Below are 9,469 nucleotides of genomic sequence, written 5' to 3' on the forward strand. Positions count from 1 at the left end.
CAGAATCAATAACCCTAGGCAGTACAGTGATTATTTTCCTGTTGGTCTGTGAGAAGCCTCAAATGCCTAAGGATCAGTCTCAATTTCCAGTTTAATGGAACCGTGGCTGTGTTTTGTGGTAGAAGTATTCTATCCTTGAACAGTGGAAATCCACTCTTATCAAAACCAAGATTGTGGGAATAAGAAGTAAAAAAAAATCACTCAGTTCATTATAATATAAAGTAGCAAAAAGAACAAATTTCATACCTCTCTGGGGGAAAGTGTATCATTTATTGACTTATGTGTTTAGCTTGAAAGATAGCACCTCAACTCATAGATTAATGTCTTTCAACTGGGGCAATAGCTGGATCTTTATGATACCATTTTTCCATGCATCTGATACCACTATTTTTTTTTGTGGTACTGGAGCTTGAACTCAGGGCCTACACCTTGAGCCACTCTGCCAGCCCTTTTTCTGTGATGGGTTTTTCAAGATAGGGTCTCACAAACTATTTACCCAGACTTGCTTGGAATTGCAATCTTCCTTATCTCTGCTTCCTGCGTGTAGCTAGGATTACAGGCATGAGCCACCAGCGCCTGGTCTGACAACACTTTTTAAGGTGCAGTTTCAGTTGCATGCCACTAGTGTCCAATAGTCAAGGCACTCAGTCTTGCGAGGCTTGTTAGGAAGATGAGAGTGATATTTAAAATTTAAATACTTATCAAAGTTAGAGGGCATGATTATTCACAATAGCTAAGCTAAAGAAATAGCCAAGATGCCCCACTACTGATGAATGGGTTAAGAAAATGTGGTATTTACATACAATGGAATTTTATTCAGCTACAAAAACAATGAAAATTTGGTTGTTTGCAGGTAAGTGGATGGAACTGGAGAACATCATCTTAAGTGAAGTTAACGGTTCAGAAGGCCAAAAAGCTGCATGTTTTCTCTCATATGTAGAATACAAGCCTAATACAAATACAGCAATATTATGAAAAGCAGGTCACACTAAGTGGAGGTCACATTCAAGAGGGGGAGGGTAAATGAAGGAAGTTAAGAAAGTGAATAGGATTGATGTACACTCTATACAAGAATGAGTGTAGCATGATAAAGTGAGAGCACACAAGGAAGGTATGAGGATAGATAAGACACTTAAAAAACTAGATAGCATTTGTTGCCCTCAATGCAGAGAAACTAAAGCAGCTACTTTAAAGCAACTGAGGCCAATAGGAGAAGGGGACCAGGAACTAGAGAAAAGATTAGTTCAAGAAGAATTAAACTAGAAGGTAACACACATGCACAGGAAATCTATGTGAGTCAACACCCTGTATAGCTGTCCTTGTCTCAACTAGCAAAGGCCCTTGGTCCTTCCTATTATTGCTCGTGCTCTCTCTTCAACAAAATTAAAGATAGGGGCAGGGCAGTTTCTGTCGGGTAGCGAGGGGGTAGGGGAGGAGAAGAGGGGACGGGGAGGGTAAGGGAGGGGGTGGAGGAAGGGGGGAGAAATGACCCAAACATTGTATGCACATATGAATAAAATAAAAATTTAAAAAAAAATGAGTGTAGAATTTTTAAACCAATTGAAACTACCATAAGAAAGGAACTAAGACAGAAAGAAGAAAAATAAAGGAGATGAGCCAATTCAGGCTATAATACATATATACATGGAAATGCCACAAGGATACTCCTTGTATAGTTATCTTACACAAGTGAAGATGTCATTTTTTTTCTTTTACAAAATTGGAGCACAGGAGGGTGGAACAGGTGAGCTGTTTGGTACCAGTGGGAGAGGGCAGGAGGTGGGGAAAGGGCGTGGGAAGGTGAATATAGTGCAAATACTGTGTACATGTGTATACAAATAGAAAAATGATACTTGTTAAAACTGTTCCAGGAATGGGAGGTGAGCAGAATAAAGGAGAATGTTGGAGAGGGTGAATTCAAGTATGGTATATTTGATACATTTTAAGAACTTTTGTAAATGCCACAATGTATCCCCACCTAGAACAACAATATATGAAAAAAAAAAGAGGTCATGACTTTACTGTAATTATTTTAGAGCATCTCTGTCTACCACAGAAACTTTCAATGCCACTGTGTCTGATGGGTCATAAAGCTCAAGTGGCAGAGCATCTTACACTGGAACTTAAATCTACTGTTGAGTGTCTTCTTGCTCTCAACCATATTCATAACTGACAATATTATAGATTACCTAGTGAGTTAGGAGCTTAAGTGTGGTATACATTGCCTCTAAAATCCTAGAAATTCTATTAATTATTGTGTCTATTTTTTCATGGTAGACAGTTCAAGAATTATTCCTCACTTTTTAAAAGGTACCCAAAAAACTGTGACACAGGTGACTCCAGAGGCACCTGCACACCCATGTTTATTGCATCACTAGTCACAATAGCCAAGTTATGAAAACAGCCAAAATGCTCCACTACTGACAAATGGATTAAGAAAATGTGGTATTTATACACAGTGAAATTTTATGCAGCCATAAAGAAGAACGAAATGTTACCTTTCGCTGATAAATGGATGGAATTGGAGAACATCATTCTGAGTGAGGTTAGCCTGGCCCAAAAGACCAAAAATTGTATGTTCTCCCTCATATGAGGACATTAGATCAAGGGCAAACACAACAATGGGATTGGACTTTGATCACATGATAAAGCAAGAGCACACAAGGAAGGTATGAGGATAGGTAAGATACCTAAAAAACTAGATAGTATTTGTTGCCCTCAACACAGAGAAACTAAAGCAGATACTTTAAAGTAACTGAGGCCAATAGGAGAAGGGGACCAGGAACTAGAGAAAAGGTTAGATCAAGAAGAATTAGCCTAGAAGGTAACATACATGCACAGGAAATCAATGCGAGTCAACTCCCTGTATAGGTACCTTATCTCAACCAGCAAAAACCCTTGTTCCCTCCTATTATTGCTTATACTCTCTCTTCAACAAAATTAGAGATAAGGGCAAAATAGTTTCTGCCAGGTAGCGAGGAGGTGGGAGGGAGAGAGGGGGCTGGGGGGGTAAGGGAGAAGATGGGGGAAGGGGGGGGGAAATGATCCAAACATTGTATGCACATATGAATATAAAAAAGGTATGCTGGCATATTTTATGTTACCACTGGACCCCTAGAAAGCACCATGATGTGTCAGGACCTCTGAATATGCATGTATCTTACTAAGGAATTGAAAATGCTTGCCACTTCCTGCTCACTAGGTCATTATGATATCATAATGCCATAAGTGAGATGGACCAGCATGATTACATGGGGACTATCAACACAGTCAGGGTCAGCAAAAATTCAAGGCTTAATGCCCCTATCTGGGTTTCTTCTTTTTATTCACCCATCCTGATACTCCCTATGAACAAGGATTTGGCAAATAATGAAAGTGTAAAACTCTGCCTCCACTTTTTGGTAATTCGGAAAAGGCACCCAGAATTCATTAAATGAAGGTCTCCAGCTCTTGGCATGGAAACTGAGTACAAAGCTGCAATTTCTACTGTGGTCACTCAACTTAGGTTTCTGCTCAGCAGACTTCAAAGCTTTCTGCTTAACTGTGTCAAGCAACATGTTAATGGGTTGCTTATTTCATGACTAACATTGCCATAATCAATTATCCATTAAAAGAGACTCTTGAGAGACAAAATACCTCAATTAGTTCCCCAAATATTTGGTTAAATATATTAATTACTTTCAACTTGTATTTTGTACTTATTATTATTAATGCCTTGGTAATAAATATGATTAAAGGATTGCACATAGTATGGCCATCTAAATATTTCCATCTCCTTGAGTCTTCAGAATATTTCCTATAAATATGCCAAAAAAATTCTGGCATTTCACTGATGATTATACACTGTTGAGTACTAGTTTTGATTTATCAAACTTTGTAGAAAATTAATTATCACTTTCTTTGGCACTCAAGCAAACATATTACATCCTAAAATGTGGATGAATGCATTGATCAAATCTTTAATTTGGCCTGATCCAATCTTGTATTTTGTCCTCCTGCTAATCCTTAGAATCCACTCTTAGTCCCATATTTATGATATTACATATTGTCAAGGACTACAATTATTTTGACTTCGAAAGAGTAAGTAATAGATAGGAGTAAGTCAGACTGAAGTACAATATTTGCATGTGTGAAATACCATGGTTAAATCCCCTTGAGCAATCAATATACACTTAAAAAATAAGGACAGGAAGGTAAAACAGGTTCTGCCTGAGAATGGGTACCAGTGGGAGGGTAAAGAGCGAGGGGAAAGGAGGGTGGATATGTTGAGGTACTTTGAATACAGATATGAAAATTGAACAATGAAACCTATTAAAATTGTTATAAGAAGGGATGAAGGAAAGATGAGGGAAAATGATGGAGGGGTAGTACATTGCAAGTACATATGTAAATGTCACAATGAAACCATCTGTACAACTAGTGCATGTTAATAAAAATGTAAAAAGAAACAGCATGATGCAATTTTTTCCTCATGGGAAACAACGTTTATATATTATATCAATGGCTTATATGCTCATTTATCCTTCCCCTGAGACTACCACAGACTGCTTACTAATAAAGTTACCAGTCTTGTATGTCTAAGACCAAGGCACTGGAAGGTTTGGTGAGGGCAGACAGTGAAGGCATAGTGAACATTGCCAAGATGGCACCTTGTTGCCACATCCTCTGAAGGGAATGAATGTTGTGTCATCACATGGCATAAAGTATGGGAGGGCCAAAAATATTCTCTGATATCATTTGTAAAGTGACTAATCTAATCCCTAAAGGCTCTACCCTCATGATTTAATCACCTTTTAAAGACCTCATATCTGAATACTATCATATTGATTATTACTTCAACACATGAATTTTGTGGAACATTCAAACCATAGCAACTCTGATGGAAGAGTATAAGAAAAAACTTTGAAATGTTTAAATATTACTGGTAAGGGACCATTAGGGAGGCACAGATTGAAGATAAAAGAGAGATGGGGACATTAGCTGGTGTAGATCCTGACAAAGTAGTGAGGAAGGGAATCAAAATGACTATTAAAGACATTATCTTTTAATAGGAAGAGAGGAGGTAGACCTTCACCACTGAAGTAGAAAAATGATAGTAAACTGGCAATAAAGTTTAATTTTTATATTACAAAGATCAGGATAGTGAATGTGATATTTCAAAGTCCAAGATAATGGATTGGAGATGCAGCTCATGGCTGTACACTTGCCAAACACACACAAGGTTCTTGGTTCAATGCTCAGCAGCACAAGAAAAAATTCAGGATGATGATAAGGTTTATAGTGTGGTCATGGCATAGATGACAAAAGTAGAATGAAGTCTCTGGTGATGCGGAAATGAAGAACCAAGAGTCCACTCAACTGAATATGTTATTCACAAAAACTGGTGATTTATCTGACAAAATGGCAGAAACAGAGATGGAGTGGAAATGATGCAGGGACCAAGGTTTTCAAAGAAATCATGGAGGGATGGGAATGACTAGAACACTAGAAGATTTTGGCAACAAAGACTGGAAAGTAAATTCGGAGGCTATGAATCCTAAGGGAAAAATAATTTTTATAAGGGATAAGTGGTGATATTCTGAATTATCTCTGATGAGATTTTAAGAACAAGACAGGGATTAATGCTACTTTTCAATGCAGTATCAGAAAATCCAGGAGAAATGACTGGTGAACTATTAAAATCAATATGATAGGCAAGGTGTAGTTGCTCACACCTGTAATACCACTACTCTGGAGGCAGAGATTTGGAGAATTACAGCATGAGGTCACCCTGGACAAAATGTTAGCAATATCCAATCTCAATCAATATACTGATCATGGCGATGCACACCTATGACTCCAGCTATGTGGGAGGCTGGGGTTAGAAGATTGTGGTCTGAGACTGGCCCCAAGCAAAACTGCAAGAACTTACCTAAACAGTAACTAAAGCAAAAAAAGGGCTATCAGTGTGGCTCAAATGATAGAGCACGTGTCTAGCAAGCACAAGGCCCAGAGTTCAAACTCCTGTACAAAAAAAAATCAGTAAGAAAACTAAACAGAATGTTTTTTGAAACATGTTAAATTTATTCTAAAATCCATGTGGAAGAATAAATATTTTTATTATAAAAATTTTATTAAGATATATTCATTGTTCAGGGAAAGAGTCATAATGATAATTTTGATTAGATTTATATTGTACATTGTTTACATTGCCTCCATCTTCTCTCCCCTTCAAACCCCTCCTTGCTCCACTTAAAGCAATTACAAGAGGTTTCTTTGTTCTGTTTCATATAAGTATATGAATTCCATCAACCTCATACCCTAACCTTAATCTCCTTTATTCCCCCTCTGACTCCCACAAATATCCCCCCCACACACATTGTACATGTTTTACAGTCCTATCTTTCATTATTAATATTTAAGTTGATGTTCAAAAGGGTTTCTCTATGTATCCCTGATGCGGGTATACTTTATTTTGGTCCGTTGAACCCCTTCCATTATTCTCCTTTACCTTTTACCTCCCACATCCCCCCTTTTTCAACAGCTTTCCATATACATTCTTATATCCTCTACCTTCACAGGTGTTATGCTTTATGATATTATCATGCTCTATCATTCTCTTTTCCTTTCCTTCTTTCCCCAAGTTCCATAAAATAATTCCACTATTACAAACATGTTCTACATGAGTTTGTATATGATCGTGCTTGTTTTTGTGCATATGTTTATCTTTTGGATCTATCTTCCATGTATGAGAGAAAAACATGTGGCCATTGTCTTTCTGAGCCTGGCTTATTTCACTTAACATGATGTCCTCCAATTGCATCCATTTGCCTTCAAACCACATCATTATTCCTTACAGCTAAGTAAACCTGCATTGTGTATATATACCACATTTTCTTGATCCATTCATCAGTTGTAGGAAATTTGAGCTGTTTCCATAGCTTGACTACTGTGAATAGTGCTGTAATGAACATTTGTGTACAGGTATCTCTATTGTATCCTGACTTATGTTCCTTTAGGTAGATGACCAGGAGTGGTATCACTGGATCATATGGCAGTTCTGTCTTTATCTTTTTAAGGAATCTCCATACTGCTTTCCATAGTAGTTGTACTAATTTGTATTCCCACCAACAGTGTATAAGGGTTCCTATTTTGCCACAATCTCACCAGTATTTGTTGCTGTGATTTCCCTTGAATATGGCCATTCTAACTGGGGTAAGATGAAATCTGAGTGTAGTTTTGATTTGCATCTCTTATATAACCAGGAAAGTTGAGCACATCATCATGTATTTACTGGCCATTTGTACCTCTTCCTTTGAGAATTCCCTGTTTAATTTATGTGTTCATTTCTTCATTGGGATGTTGATACTTTGGGGGTTGAGTTTTTGATTTCCCTGTAGATTCTGGATATAAGTCCTTCATCAGATAAATATTTGGCAAAGATTTTCTTCCATTCTGTGGGCTTTCTCTTGAGTCTAGTGACTGTTTCTTTTGCTGCGCAGAAGCCCTTTAGTTTGATGCAGTCCAATTTGTTCATTCTTTCTTTTAGATGCTGATCCTTTTGAGTTCTACTTAGGAAGTCATTTCTTATACCTAGATGTTTCAGTGTATTTCCTACAACTTCTTGGAGTTGTTCCAAAGTTTCATGCCTTATATTAATATTTTTGATCCACTTTGAATTGATTTTGGTACAGTTGAAAGACAATATCTAGTTTTAGTCTTCTACATGTGGAGATCCAGTTTTCCTAGCAACATTTGTTGAAGAGGCTATCTTTTCTCTATCAAGTGTTTTGATCTTATTGAAGATCAGTTAGCTGTAGTTACATGAGTTAATGTCTGGGTCTTCTATTCTAATCCTTTGATCTTCCTGTCTGTTTTTGTGCCAATAACATGCTGTTTTTATTGTTATGGCTCTGTAGTACAGTTTGAAGTCAGGTATTGTGATACCTCCAGTATTGGACTTTTTGCTCCAAATTGCTTTGGCTACACAGGTCTTTTGTGTTTCCATATGAGCCTGTTGTTTTCCACAGTGAACCTGTGAAAAATACTCAACATTTCTAACAATCAAGGAGATAGGAAGAGAGAGAGAGAGGGAAAGAGAGAGATGTGAGATGAGATGAGATGCTTTATAACCCACCAATTCCCCTACTTGGTATATACTTCAGAAAAACACTTAAATATGTGCCCAAAGAAGCATATACAAGATGTTTATTTGTGGTTCAATATATAGGAGCAAAAATAAGATTAAAGTAAATGTTCCATAAGAGTAGAAACAGCTGACATTTACTGCATGATTCCTCTGTGGCAGGCACTATTCTAGCAGCTTTACATACCACATTTAGTCCCCACATCAATCATAGGAAGTAAGTATTATAATTTATATTTTATTGATGGAAAAAATAAGTTGCAGAGAGATTAAATAACTTGCTGCAAAGTCCCTGGCAGCCTAACAATAAAGTTAGTGCTCTTAACTTATTCTACCACTACATAGAAAGTTGGCTAAATAGACTATAGTGTTTTAATTATGGATGATAAGAGGCAGTTTAAAATGAGATTGAGTCAAATGGAGACCTCTAACATGTAGATCTTTAAGGAGAAATAAGTATCTCTAAGATACTTGTAGAATGAAAAACTCAATTACAGAAAAATATGTCTAATTATATATTCATTTAAAAAACAATACGTTTTCTACATATGCACTGAAATGTCTGAAAAACTCAAAGGAAAATAAGTAAAAGAAAGTGGGAAAAGGAAGTGAACAGAAGAGTGGATGTATCAAAGAAAATTTTAGCTTTACTTGTAGGTTATTAATTCTTATAAATTAATATTTTTAAATGGAAACATTATTATGTATATATGTATAGAAGTAGAAAAATGAGACCTGTTGAAACTATTCCAGAAATAAGGGGAGGAGGAGTAAAGGAGATGATGGAGGAGGTGAATTCAGCTATGATATATTGTAAGAACTTTTGTAAATGTCACATTGTACCCCCATACAACAATAAAAAATAAAATAAAAAATCTCACAATATTGAAAACAAAATAAGTAAATGAACAACAAATTTTTACACTAAAAAAATAAGATCATGCCTTCTGTAAGTATAAATACTCTATCTTCTTCTTTTCCAAAAAGATGAATGCACTGTGTTGCAAAAAATCTTTATTCATAGACTTTGGAAAAAAAAACAAAATGAATTATAAAGAGGTTTCTGGTCCTGCTTAGAAGTCACCACTATGTCCTAATGGCAAGGAAGAAGCTGAACAAACAGAAAAATCAACTATCCTCAGATTTGTAGAAGTGAGAATTCAGGGCAAACCACTGCCTTTGAAATTGGAGAGACAGGCAAATGTAGAAAAAAAAATCAAAGCAGGAATCTCTATTAGACTCAATGCCAAATGCAGAATTCTAAACTATAAATGATGAATCATGGATGCTTAATGCTGATTAGTCTTAGAGGTAAAATCTCCTCAAAGTCATTAGGAGTGCCCC

This window comes from Castor canadensis, chromosome X, assembly GCF_047511655.1.
Source record: "Castor canadensis chromosome X, mCasCan1.hap1v2, whole genome shotgun sequence".
Classification (NCBI taxonomy): domain Eukaryota; kingdom Metazoa; phylum Chordata; class Mammalia; order Rodentia; family Castoridae; genus Castor; species Castor canadensis.